Raw genomic sequence first — 13,919 nt, forward strand, 5'->3', positions numbered from 1 at the left:
CTATCCCTTACAGGTGTTCCTCACAGGGCTTCCAGTTAGTTAGTGTCAGCAGGTTCCAAGGTGGAAGTGGTGACAAGAGTGCCATTTTCTTATTGTTAATATCTGTAACATTTTAGAAATGAGCTCCAGTCACAATTACATAAGAGACTGATGGATCAGGCCAGTAGCCCATCTAGTCGCTCATGTAACTCGCTCTATGTGGGGCTGCCCTTGAGACTGACCAAGAAACTCCAGTGGGTGCAGAATGCCGTGGCGAGCCTCCTTACGGGGTCCTCGCTGCGAGATCATATTCACCCGGTGCTATACCAGCTGCACTGGCTCCCGGTGGAGCACAGGATCAGGTTTAAGGTGCTAGTTTTAACCTTTAAAGCCCTATATGGCCTAGGACCCTCGTACCTACGGGACCGCCTCTCCTGGTATGTCCCACAGAGGAACTTACAGTCTTCAAACAAAAACATCTTGGAGGTCCCGGGCCACAGAGAGGTTAGGCTGACCTCAACCAGAGCCAGGGCTTTTTCGGCTGTGGCTCCTATCTGGTGGAACGCTCTGTCACAAGACTTGACATCTTTCCGCAGGGCCTGCAAGACAGAGCTGTTCCACCAGGCCTTTGGCCAGGGCACAGCCTGACCCCCTCCTTTGGCAATCCTCACAGAACTCTAGCCCAATGGTTGCCATTAATCTGATTTGAATTAATTTTACAATGAAATAATTTTAGAATGTTGTATTATTTTAATGTTGTTAGCCGCTCTGAGCCCAGCTTTGGCTGGGGAGGGTGGGATATAAATAAATTATTATTATTATTATTATTATTATTATTATTATTATTATTATTAGTCTAGCATCCTGTTGTCATGGTGGCTAACCAGATGCTTATGTTAGGGTTCCCATATTTCTAAAAGTGAAAATCCGGACAGAAAAGGTGTGGAGCTTTTTTGGCAAAGTTGTTGAGCTTCTTTTAGTTTTGGTCTAAATCACAAAGGACCTGGACGTTTTTGAGCTATTTCTGAGGGGGATTGGCCAAAATGACACTGCTGACATTGGGCTGTCATACGTCCGGATTTTCCCAGACATTTCGGAGATTTCTGCCTGGACACCGCTTGCGGCTGACGTTTTATGGATATGTCAACCCTATTTTTGGGAAACCTTCTAGCAAGAGTTGAGTGCAAGAGCACTCTTGTCTCCTGCAGCTTCCAGCAACTGGTTTTTAGAAGCATATGGTCTCTGACTGTGGAGAGAAAGAATAGACGTCATGGCTGGCAGCCATTGATAGCCACTGATAGTCCAGAGCAGAGGCTGTCTTTTTGACATTTCCCTTCAAGTGCAAAAATGTCTAATGCTAGCACTGAATTTAAAATATGCATGGGGTGTGTGAATGATGTACAGTTGTGGTGAAGAAGGACATGCAATAAATAGAGCATCTAACTGTGATGTGACGCGGGTGGCGCTGTGGGTTAAACCACAGAGCCTAGGACTTGCCGATCAGAAGGTTGGCGGTTCGAATCCCCGCAACAGGGTGAGCTCCTGTTGCTCGGTCCCTGCTCCTGCCAACCTAGCAGTTCGAAAGCACATCAAAGTGCAAGTAGATAAATAGGTACCGCTCCAGTGGGAAGGTAAACGGCGTTTCTGTGTGCTGCTCTGGCTCGCCAGAAGCAGCTTAGTCATGCTGGCCACATGACCCAGAAGCCGTACGCTGGCTCCCTCGGCCAATAAAGTGAGATGAGCGCCGCAACCCCAGAGTCGGTCACGACTGGACCTAATGGTCAGGGGTCCCTTTACCATTACCTTTTAATTGTGATGTAAGGTCGGATAGGGAACATAATGTAGGGCCGAACCCAAGAGCTAAATGGTGACGTGGAGTCAATGGAAAGGAGTGGGAGGCAATCTTGATGAAATTTGCATGCTCTGCAGTGCGAGGAGTATTTATATGCTCACATCCCAGTGCAACTTCAGACGTCAGCTGAACATCCTCTCGCCCAGCTCCCTGAAGGCTTGGTGTGAAATGTCGGCTTGCATAGATGCTGGCAGAAGCTGAATCATTAGTGAGACTAAAGTGATGTCAGGAGGTAGACAAAGGAAGAGCTAAACAGTTCTATCTTCTCTTTTAAGCAATGCTCTCTGGCTTAACTAAGGGAAGGCATGACTGTCTAAAGACATTTCAAAGATTTAAAAGCAATGAGGGATAACAAGTGATTCAGGCTAGGAAACACACACACACACCTTACAGTCACTGTAAGTGTTGTGATCAAATTGAGGGAAGGGAAATCTGAATAAAAAAAGCAGTCTTCCAGAGAGATCTTTATTCTGCATCATGAAGTCCCAAAGGAAGCGGTAGAAGCATATTACTTGCTACATTTGAAATGGCCAGCGCATTACCCAGTGTAGCGTCTGGAGTAATCTTGCATTGTAAGGGAGATGTAGCAGACACATAATCAGCAGTTTCCATCTCTAGATAGCTGATCCTGGGAAGCAGTATTTATTTATCACTGTATCAACATTGTAATATCACCAAATTATCACCTTGCGTAAAGGTGGAATGTCTTGGATGCAAAGAGCCACTAGTACAAGTGTTATAGGATTCTTTTATGGGATCAGTCGGACAACTACTGTCTACCAATAAGTAGTTGTTTTTGAAGGCACCACCAGGCAAGGGGGTTTGTCTGCCTGGATACCTGAGATAATCTTAGGAGAAATTCTTGGGTTTGAACTTGAGCTGAGCTAAACTTTCTTAAAAGGTTTTTCTAGGAAAATGCCACATCCCCTAGAAAAAGAAAACTTGGGGGGGGGACTTGCCCCAAGTATTCTTCCCCACAGAAACTGTATTAATGTCACTGTGAATAATAACCTGCTTATCCCACCCAGAAAGTGTTGGAGAATATCTCCTACCCCTGGTGAAATTTAGTGATCCCCACAGTTTCGCTGCCCACAAGTAGGGTGGATAATTTTAAGAAACCATATGCTTAAGAGTGGTATTCAACTATGAGTGGTATTCAACTCAAAGTAGACCTGTGGAAATTAGTGAACATGACCAAGTTAGGTCCATTAATTTCAGCGGGTGGCGCTGTGGTCTAAACCACAGAGCCTAGGACTTGCCGATCAGAAGGTCAGCGGTTTGAATCCCCGCAATGGGGTGAGCTCCCGTTGCTCGGTGCCTGGTCCTGCCAACCTAGCAGTTCGAAAGCACATCAAAGTGCAAGTAGATAAATAGGTACCGTTCCGGCGGGAAGGTAAACGGCGTTTCTGTCTGCTGCTCTGGTTCGCCAGAAGTGGCTTAATCATGGACTTCCGGGTTGGCGCCATCGCCGAATGGCGGACTCCCTCCGAGCTCCGGAGGGAGTCTGCTCGGCAGGGGCTGGGTCCTACCGCACCGGCGATGCGGGGACCCTTAGAAACCACGGCCACGGAGGCCGTGGACATGGAGACTCGGCTTGCACCGTTAGCGCCCTCCCGACTCGTGAAGGAGCCTTTTTAAAGGCTACGGATCGGGTGCCGGGGAGAAGCGTGGTGCCTTGAGTCCTCTGCTTCCCCTGCTGAGCGCAGCCGCATGCCATCCGGCGGAGAGCGCTGACTTCTTCCATTGAAAATTCGGACTTTTCAACAATAACCCGTGAGTAAATCTGGAAATCGGGTTCAAAAGGAGGAAAAAAGAAATTTTTTTTTCGAATTGGATACGAGCGGGGGGGATTCAAAAAGGAAGTCAGTCCCCTCCCTACTGTAAATTGTCTAAAACAAAGACGGGGAAACCAAGACCCAAAAAGGCTTGCATTGCTGATAAAAATTACAATTCCACGATGGGGAACTACAAGAACTGTGCTGGAGGAGGAACTGGAGAAGGGAAACACAACCCCCCCCCCTGGGAACCGGGGCGATTGAAGAGAGAGCCTGGTGAAAGGAGTCGGAGAGTTCGACAGTTTTCAAAATAGCTGTCAAAGTCGGAAAGTGGAGTGGATTTTATTACGAGAACTTGGCTGGTTAAATTTGCTTCAATTTGCTACAATTTGTTAAAATCTGGATACAAAATGGCGAATATGGATAACAACTTGACTTTTGGACTAGAGGAAACAAAGTTATAACAATCCCCCTCGAGGAGCTTCGGGACATTACAAGGACTGGGAAAGTGGAAAAACACCAATGGAATTTTACAGAACTGGTTACCTTCTGGGAAAGCTGCAAAACGGAAACAACATCTCGTCTGCAGGGTGTTTTCTTTTTTTTTTTTTTTTTTTTTTTTTAAAGGAGACAATAGACTTTTCTATTGAAGAAAGGAAGGGACTGAACGTAAGGTTTTGCCCCTGAACAACAACCATCCCTGCAGACTTACCAAACTTGCGAATTACAACGTTTAAGCAGCGGAACAAAAGGAAATTAGACTACAAACCGGAAAGAACAACGGAGGGAGTTTTACTACAGTTTTCTTAAAGACTGAAGTTAAAGCTTTGGAGAATAATAATAATAATAATAATTTTGATTATCAAAAAATTTATTTCTAATTTTAAAAAAAAAAGGGAAAGCCAGCTGGAGTTGGGGAAAAGTTGTGATTTATGGCCTTAAGAATTCCAGGCAGATACTAGGGGTTGATGGTCAGGGGGAAATTAAACCGGGGACAGGGGGGGGAGAACTAAAACTCCAAAGGCTTGCCAACTTTGTTCTTTTTTGTTGAATTGGTCTTTCTTTTTTATTATTCATTATATCTCTTATTTTTTACCTTTTCTATTGTTATTATCTGGGGTGCTTTTTTTATCAAAAATGGAAATTGTGGAATGAAAGGGGGTGGGTCCTGGGGAAAGAACATCGGGTTGTTTATTATTATTAAGGGTAAAACAAATTAAGCTTTAATTTGAAAGGGGAATTTGTGCGGCCAACAATGTGAAATGGGAATATGGTGGGGGTGGGGGAAGGGGGGAGTCCCATAAGTGATTATGCATTTTTTGAAAAATTTTAATAAATATTATTTAAAAAAAAAAAAAAAAGAAGTGGCTTAATCATGCTGGCCACATGACCCGGAAGCTGTACGCCGGCTCCCTCGGCCAATAAAGCGAGATGAGCGCCGCAACCTCAGAGTAGGTCACGACTGGACCTAATGGTCAGGGGTCCCTTTACCTTTTTACTCTGAGCAAAACCTAGTAGAATACCTTTGCTTAGTTTGTATCTAAAACCTCTTTTGGACCCTTCTTCAAAATCAAATATGCTGGAACTCAAGCCATATAGTTTATTCCGAAATGTGAACAAGGACTATAGAGATAGGAAAGTCAAAGGCTGGGAGAAATAAAGTGTGGTGTGTAAAAAGATGGCTGCAAATCATTCAACCAGAATAGCGGATCCCAATTAATGATTGGCAGTGGGATGCACTGAGTATCTCCTGCTGCACAGCTATTAAAATATTAAAAGAGCCCTTGTTTTATTAAAAGAGTCATCCTGTCAGAATTCCGATTCTTGTTTCCCAGTGCAATACAAAAACACATCCATTTCTTTTTATTAATATCCGAGTTGAACATATTTGACTGTTTAATGCAAGATGGTGATATGAAATTAAAGAGACCAGTGACCTCAAGCAGGGATTGCTCAGGGATTTGTCAAATGTGTGCGTGTGTTTCTTCTGACTGATCCGACGGAAAGGTATGCCAAGTATTTGTGGAGTGGGATGCAAATACTTTCCTTTCCGCACAGAAAATCACAATCTCCTGCAAATCTTGTTATGATTAATTGGCAAACCCCAGTATGAATAACTCTGAAAACCTCAGATTCTTTATGGATTGAGAAATGCCAGCCATCCGCCACCATCCCTGACACCCTTCTTTCCCTAGCTTGAGTTGGAGAGGAAGAAAAATGTGCAGCCAGCGTGGATCTGTTCTTGTCACTCTGCCATCCATCAGGTTACACTTTGTTGACTTGCAGAGTGGAATATGATTTGTGACTGACATGCTGACATGACCAGTCAACACGATCACATCAGCGGAGAACCCTTAGCACATGGCAGGCTTCCTGGCGGGCGTTCTCATCGCACTCAAGAACTGGGAGTGTCAGGACAGATCGGTGCCTGCAGCATTAGATGTGGACAGCTTAGTAAGAGGCTATTCACTTGCAACGGTTAAAGCCAGATGAAGAAAGCATTGCTATTGGTTTTGAATGCTGAAAATATGATAGATCAGCCTGAGGGCTGACAGCTTTTCAGTAGGGCACTAGAGTTGTGGAACGGAAGCGGCAGCTTGACATGCAGATGGAGACACAAACCAAACTGCTGATGTACCAGCTCTCTGTACATTTGGCAGAAATGTGAAGGGCCCCCACATGCACGCAGATGTTCATACCTATGCTCCTCCGCATCTGGAACCCTGGACCAATCAAAGTTCTCCACTTGCGTGGAGAAGTCCAATACATGAAGTTCTCTATGGACGTAAGGTCCCTAGACACGTCTGCCAAGCACATGGCTGGCAAATAGTATGGCAGACATGCATATCAGTGTGGCTAGGAGAGATGATGCCCGTGTCCTTGCTCCCACCGCAAAACATGCAAGCAGAGGTGCCAGTGAGTCAGAAATAGATATTTATGCACACAAGTCTCAGTACAGGCCCAGCAGCAGACACAGGGCTTAGGAGCCACAGTTCAGGAGTTAAAGAGCAAGGTGTGAAGTTCAGGACTGGATGGAAGCAATGAAGATGCCCCATCAAATTTCCTCACCCACTAAGCTTTTAAAGATAAGGTGTGTAAAAACACCTACATTAGTTTTTTAAAAGAGTGAAAAATGAGTGCTCACTGGAACTGAGTGCTCACTGGAAGGACAGATCCTGAAGCTGAGGCTCCAGTACTTTGGCCACCTCATGAGAAGAGAAGACTCCCTGGAAAAGACCCTGATGTTGGGAAAGATGGAGGGCACAAGGAGAAGGGGACGACAGAGGATGAGATGGTTGGACAGTGTTCTCAAAGCTACCAGCATGAGTTTGACCAAACTGCGGGAGGCAGTGGAAGACAGGAGTGCCTGGCGTGCTCTGGTCCATGGGGTCACGAAGAGTCAGACACGACTAAACGACTAAACAACAACAACAAAAAATTGAAAGAAAGCAGGTATCCTTCCACCAAAACAAAAGCAACTCTTCACCCTCAATTTAAGATAAAAGAAAATATCGGGGGTGGGGGTGGACAGGGGGTCCTTGCTAGGTGCCAAGTAAAGTGTCTGAGGCCACCATGGTGCCCACAGACACAGTGTTGGGGACCCCAGCTATAGACGATTATGTCCCTCTAACTTGCATAGAAATGCAGCCCAATTCTTACAACTTCAGACAAGACTGCGTTGAAAATATTAAGGGTCTGGTTCTGGCTGAAGGGAAATGCTGCAGGCTGTACTGTGCTAGTAATATTAATGCAGCTCTTGCAATTGTTGGGAGAATGCAAAACACATTCGCACAGTAAGGCGCCTCGTTCTCCTGTGCATGGCTACAAATGTGCCCTATGTCACCGTTTCCCCCCAAACTATTTTGGAGTGTTATTAACACGGGGTGACCTGAGACGTAAGGCAGAGCCCAAATCTCAGACCTTTCCCTGTCAGAGAACTGGAGTTTAAGCCACTGCCTGCAGCAATACAAGATGGAATATCAGCTCTGCAGTAACATGTGGGTTGGGTTGTCAGCTGCAGTACCTAGAATCCAGCAATATGTTGTTCTGCTGTATAATTGAAGGAAGAGTCATAGCTTTACTAGGCAGAATACTCCGGCCATTGCTTGCTTGTCTATTCACTACTTGGATTCTTCATTCATGCACTTGAGACAGCTGATATTATACAATACATAAATAGCTGGCACGGGACCCAGTATGTTTCCAAGCACAATTCAAAGCCTCAGCCCAGTATACCTGAAGGAGCATCTCCACTTCCATCGTTCAACCCGGACATTGAGGTCCAGCTCCGAGGGCCTTCTGGTGGTTCCCTCACTGCAAGAAGTGAGGTTACAGGGAACAAGGCAGAGGGCCTTCTCGGTGGTGGGATCCGCCCTTTGGAACACCCTCCCACCAGATGTCAAGGAAATAAACAACTATCTGACTTTTAGAAGACATCTGAAGGCAGCCCTGCTTAGGGAAGTTTTTAATGTTTGAAGTTATATTCTGTTTTTAGTGTTCTCTATGCTTCCTCTCTGGAAAAGACCCTGATGTTGGGAAAGATTGAGGGCACAAGGAGAAGGGGACGACAGAGGACAAGATGGTTGGACAGTGTTCTCAAAGCTACCAGCATGAGTTTGACCAAACTGCAGGAGGCAGTGGAAGACAGGAGTGCCTGGCATGCTCTGGTCCATGGGGTCATGAAGAGTCGGACACAACTAAACGACTAAACAACAACAACAACATGCTTCCTCCAACACATGATGCGAATATCTGGATAGATAATTGGGAAAATTACTAGCGAGCAGTTATTTCCCCACCTCCGCCGTACAGTGATCTCAATTGCTTTCGCACACACTGTGTGACCACTGTGACTTTTGAAAAAGGAAGAAAACTCCAGAGATCCCAGCTGCTGATCTCTCCTACTGTATCTAGTTGCATCCTCCGAACCCAGAAGTATCTAATTCTACGCCTTGGCCTAGGCAATCCATTGTCTTCCAGGCCCAGCACCCCCTTGGTTGAAATGCAAAGCTAATGGTCCTGGAAAGAATTCACAGTGGGTGTTCAAACAGAGCTATGCACATCTTAAGGGTAGCAGAAGCAGTAACAGTAGTCTGTAGCAACCAGACAGGGGAGGGGAAGAACAAGGCAGCAGAGAGGTCAGCGCTGTGCAAACGCACCAAGCGAGCCAATTCAGTGGTCCTGTTGGCACATTTGCACTGCATCAACCTCCCCACCACCTCTGTCCTGCTCCTTTCTGTTAAAGCGGCGGCAACTCAGCTCTCAGATCACATTAGTGCCACTGTCCCACCATGCTGTCTGCTACTGGTAGATGTAGTGGTGTAGCAGCATGAAAATCTAAGTAATAAAATATATAGGCCTCAGTCCACCACTGGGAATTGTGTGATTCAATGCCATGAACTAGGCGCTGTTTCGCATGATGGTCGTAATACTTTGCTTAAACGCTTAACTTGTTAAAACTAAGTTGTTTGCCTGTGCAGGGGGCAGGGTTCTCCAAAGAAAGTGTAAATCTGTCAGTACAACTATGCATAAGGTATTCTTCAAACTATATTTAAGAAGCATTTCCCCCCCTTCTATTAACACAGGTGATTCAGCTTTTCTCTGGTAAAGCAGACAGCTGATATTCAAGTGTATATGGATATATATATATATATATATATATATATATATATATATATATACACACACACACACACACACACACACCAATCCATAGGAGTGCAATAACATACACTCAGATTTTAATTGCCGACTGAAAATGCTTGCCAGGTGCACAAAATTAGCACTAGACTTTGTTTTAACCTTTATAATTTATCCTTCCTGCACAACATTAGATGGCTTCCTAGTGGAGTTAGACGAATGTTCATCTTTTAAGAGTGAAGAAATCTGTTCATCCCTTAGGTCTCTATAAACCCCAGTCTTCAGCAGATAATGTTCTATGGCAAAATCGACTGCTGGGAACTGTTAATTTTAGGCAATGTTCCCCCCTTTTTAAAAATTAATTGAAGTTTCGTATCAGAAAATGGTCAGATGAAATAGAAAGGCATAAGGGATATAAACGTTAAGTATATTTTAAAGAGTATATTTTAAAAAAATAAAAAATATATATTACTAGGTCTGAATCTAAGATTTCCACATGGAGATTAGTGTATAAATATGTTTTGTTCTGGGACATGGGTGGCACTGTGGTCTAAACCACTGAGCCTAGGGCTTGCCGATCAGAAGGTCGGCAGTTCGAATCCCCACGATGGGGTGAGCTCCTATTGCTCAGTCCCAGCTCCTGCCTGTTGGGAGTCGCAGGATGATGAGTAAGTCTGCAGGCTTCAACAGGCTGATGCAATACTCTGTGAAGTGCTGGGTCAGAGTGACTCAGGGGGGTGTGATTGGCTATCACCTGTTTTAAAAGGAAAGCCTGTTCAACAGTAATTGTGGTGGTTGTGCTGTGGTATGGTGGTGCTGTGGTGGAGAGTATTCGTTTGCCTTAAGGAGCCGGTACTCTGTATGGACTGTTTTTGTAAATACCTGTATATAGCTCACATTAAAAAGACTGCACTGGAAAAACCTAGGACTGAGCGTTTCTGCTAAAAGTGCCGCGAGGAATTCGCGACACTGCCTACCTAGCAGTTTGAAAGCACGCCAAAGTACAAGTAGATAAATAGGTACTGCTTCTGCGGGAAGGTAAACGGCGTTTCCATGCACTGCTCTGGTTTTCCAGAAGTGGCTTAGTCATGCTGGCCACATGACCTGGAAGCTGTCTGCGGACAAACGCCGGCTCCCTCGGCCTATAGAGTGAGATGAGCGTGCAACCCCAGAGTCGTCCGCAGCTGGATCTAACAGTCAGGGGTACCTTTACCTTCACCTTTATGTTTTGTTTTAATGTGCTTCCCAATAAGTACACTCATTTTCCCCACCCCGAATGTTCAAAATGGAGTAGAATTTTTATCTATATGTCAAGTTTTACATTGCTTTTGAATTATGGTGCTGGAGGACACTCTTAAGAGTACCATGGACTGCAAGAAGCACAAACCTATCCATTCTTAAGGAAATCAGCCCTGAGTGCTCACTGGAAGGACTTTGGCCACCTCACGAGAAGAGAAGACTCCCTGGAAAAGACCCTGATGTTGGGAAAGATGGAGGGCACAAGGAGAAGGGGACGACAGAGGACGAGACAGTTGGACAGTGTGCTTGATGCTACCAGCATGAGTTTGACCAGTGGAAGACAGAAGTGCCTGGCGTGCTCTGGTCCATGGGGTCACGAAGAGTCGGACACAACTAAATGACTAAACAACAACAAGTTTTACATCTAAGGTTACAATTCCTTCTTTGATATGCTTCAAGAAGGAATCTGCTTACTGTTTACACACCTCTTATTTTCCATTTCTTAGTTTCTAGATGTATGCCTAGCGAAAGAAGCAAGAGTATCATTACAGCGTTCAGAAAAGTGGACTTATAATATGCCCAGATACAAATCTAACAGAATTTCGGTTCTTACTACTGAAAATACCCAGCTGCACCATAGAAATAGCCTCCCGCTTAACGGCTGTATTAAGGATTACGTTAAAAACAATCTTTCCCTCGAGGATTTAATTCTAGGTATACAATGTGGCCTATTAAATCCCGGGAAGCATGTTTTAGGCCCTTGTATTTCTCTCAATTCAGAATATCCAGGGTCCTGTAGATTATTTTAAACCAATTGCTCCATCCATTCATTTTGAGCAAGTGAACTGCTTCACGGGTAAAATGAAACAAGGCAAACACAATGACCTCGTGTTTATGTGAATGTTTAACATGAGGGAGAGGGCATCTGTGAAGGAAAATCAGCAGGTGGGAGTGGTTGCTTAACTTTCCTTGCCTCCACTCCCCCCCCCATGCAAATTTACCCAAAGCCAGGCTTCAAGGCCAGAAGGAATCTGGACCGGGGACAAAAGAGCACAGTTAAGTGGACAATTTTGGCAGGAGTGGGTGGGAGGGTTTAGTTCCAGGCATGACAGGAATTAAGCCCTTCCTCCTCTCCTGCCTGCCAGTTGCGTGTTGAGGTCCCCAATCCACCCCCCAAATAACTCACAACGCACACTTAATTTTTGTTTAAGGTTTTTGGCATAATTTTCGCCACAACTTTATTTAAATACAAAACCGTGAGTGGTTGTTTAAAGGTAAAGGTAAAGGTACCCCTGCCCGTACGGGCCAGTCTTGACAGACTCTAGGGTTGTGCGCCCATCTCACTCAAAGAGGCCAGGGGCCAGCGCTGTCCGAAGACACTTCCGGGTCACGTGGTCAGCGTGACATCGCTGCTCTAGCGAGCCAGAGCCGCACACGGAAACGCCGTTTGCCTTCCCGCTAGTAAGCGGTCCCTATTTATCTACTTGCACCCGGGAGTGCTTTCGAACTGCTAGGTTGGCAGGCGCTGGGACCGAACAGCGGGAGCGCACCCCGCCGCGGGGATTCGAACCGCCGACCTTTCGATCGGCAAGCCCTAGGCACTGAGGCTTTAACCCACAGCGCCACCCACGTCCCTAACTAGTTGTTTAGGCATTGGTTAAGACTATCTGTCCCCCCGCCTGGGGACAGAACTGACTTCCGGGCACCACCGAAAGACAGTGTGGGGGAAAGCAAGTCGGGGAGAAATGGAGCTGAGTCACAGACCCTCAACTCTCACCCGCCTGCTCCCCGAAGGCTTGCCAGCCCTAGTCCCATTCCAGGGATTGGACGAAAAGATGGCAAGCCCCAGGATTCCTTTAATGGAATTCCCTTTCTGCAGCAACCATGGAGGAGCAGGCACAGCCTATCCTAACCCCTCCTCCACCAATTTATAACCAATGCCTAACCGCAACCTTACAAGTTGTGACGATTTGCTACGCAGTAGGCAAAAATCAAATGGCCCAGCCAATCAGCCAGATGGACAAAATTCCTACCAGGCCCCTGCCCCAACGGCAGACGACCCCATGACAGGCATAGCAAGGTCAATGCAACAACCCCTTACTCAAGGGCGGGTGGGAGGGTGATCCGTTGCACGCAGCAAAGAGAAAGCTCCAGGCTGTGTGCAGAGTATTTAAACCTTTTACCCCTCCCACCAAAATTGCAACATAACTTTTACCCCAGCAACCCAGTGAACCAATCACTGCCCCAGGCCATCTTTAGAGACCCTGCCTGGTAACAGAGGGGTGGCTCAGCAGACCCCACCACAACACGTGCTCTCCATGAAGGAGAACACGCTTTCTCCCCTGCACGTGGGGCTACCTTTGAAGGTGACCCGGAAACTACAACTAATCCAGAATGTGGCAGCTAGACTGGTGACTGGGAGTGACTGCCAAGACCACATTGAAAGACCTACATTGATTCCCAGTATGTTTCCGAGCACAATTCAAGGTGATGATGTTGACCTTTAAAGCCCTAGTATACCTGTAGGAGCGTCTCCACCCCCATTGTTCAGCCCTGAGGTCCAGGTCCGAGGGCTTTCTGGTGGTTCCCTCACTGCCTTCTTGGTAGTGGCACCTGCCCTGTGGAACACCCTCTCATCATATGTCAAAGAAATAAACAACTATCTGACAACTATCTGAAGGCAGCGTTGTTTAGGGAAGTTTTTAATGACTGATGTTTTAATATATTTTTAATCTTTTGTTAGAAGCCGCCCAGAGTGGCTGGGGAAACCCAGCCATATGGGCGGGATTATAAATAAATTATTATTATTATTATTATTATTATTATTATTATTATTATTAGCAAATGCAAAACATGAATTAAGGAGCATGCATTTGCAGAGGTGATGCATAGTTCCTAGCCATTTTCAATATTCTAAGCATGAATACGGCCTGTTCTTATGAACAATTTGTTGTGAGACTTGAAGAAACATGGGGCCTATTTGTCAGCTTTGTGCTGGTTTCTAATACTACTACAATTTATTTATTTTTTAATGAAGTGCACACCTCACCTGGGACATATATTGTGAGTGACCTAGGCATTAATTTGTTTGTCTCAGGAATAGCAACCCTCCAAGCTGGATGTTTATAGGTGGCTTGAAGCTTATTATTATTATTTGTGAAGCCTGTTAAGCCAGTTATATTGCACACTTTGAACTGCACTGTAATGTTTTTTATTAGTCATGCTTTTATTTTTGTATGAAGAAGTTATACTATAACTTTTAAAAAGTAGAATTTTCAGTTAATTTAAAATAAGGTAAGGTTGGCATGAACAGTAAAATACAGAATATTATTTTCTTCATAATTTTCTAGATACACAGGGTTGGTCCTGTGACAAAGTGAGGCAATCACCCCAGGCCACAGGTTGAGAGGAGGTAGAAGCCAGAGTCCCTTGCT

The sequence above is a fragment of the Podarcis tiliguerta genome (assembly GCF_965153285.1).
Source record: "Podarcis tiliguerta genome assembly, chromosome: 7".
Lineage (NCBI taxonomy): Eukaryota > Metazoa > Chordata > Lepidosauria > Squamata > Lacertidae > Podarcis > Podarcis tiliguerta.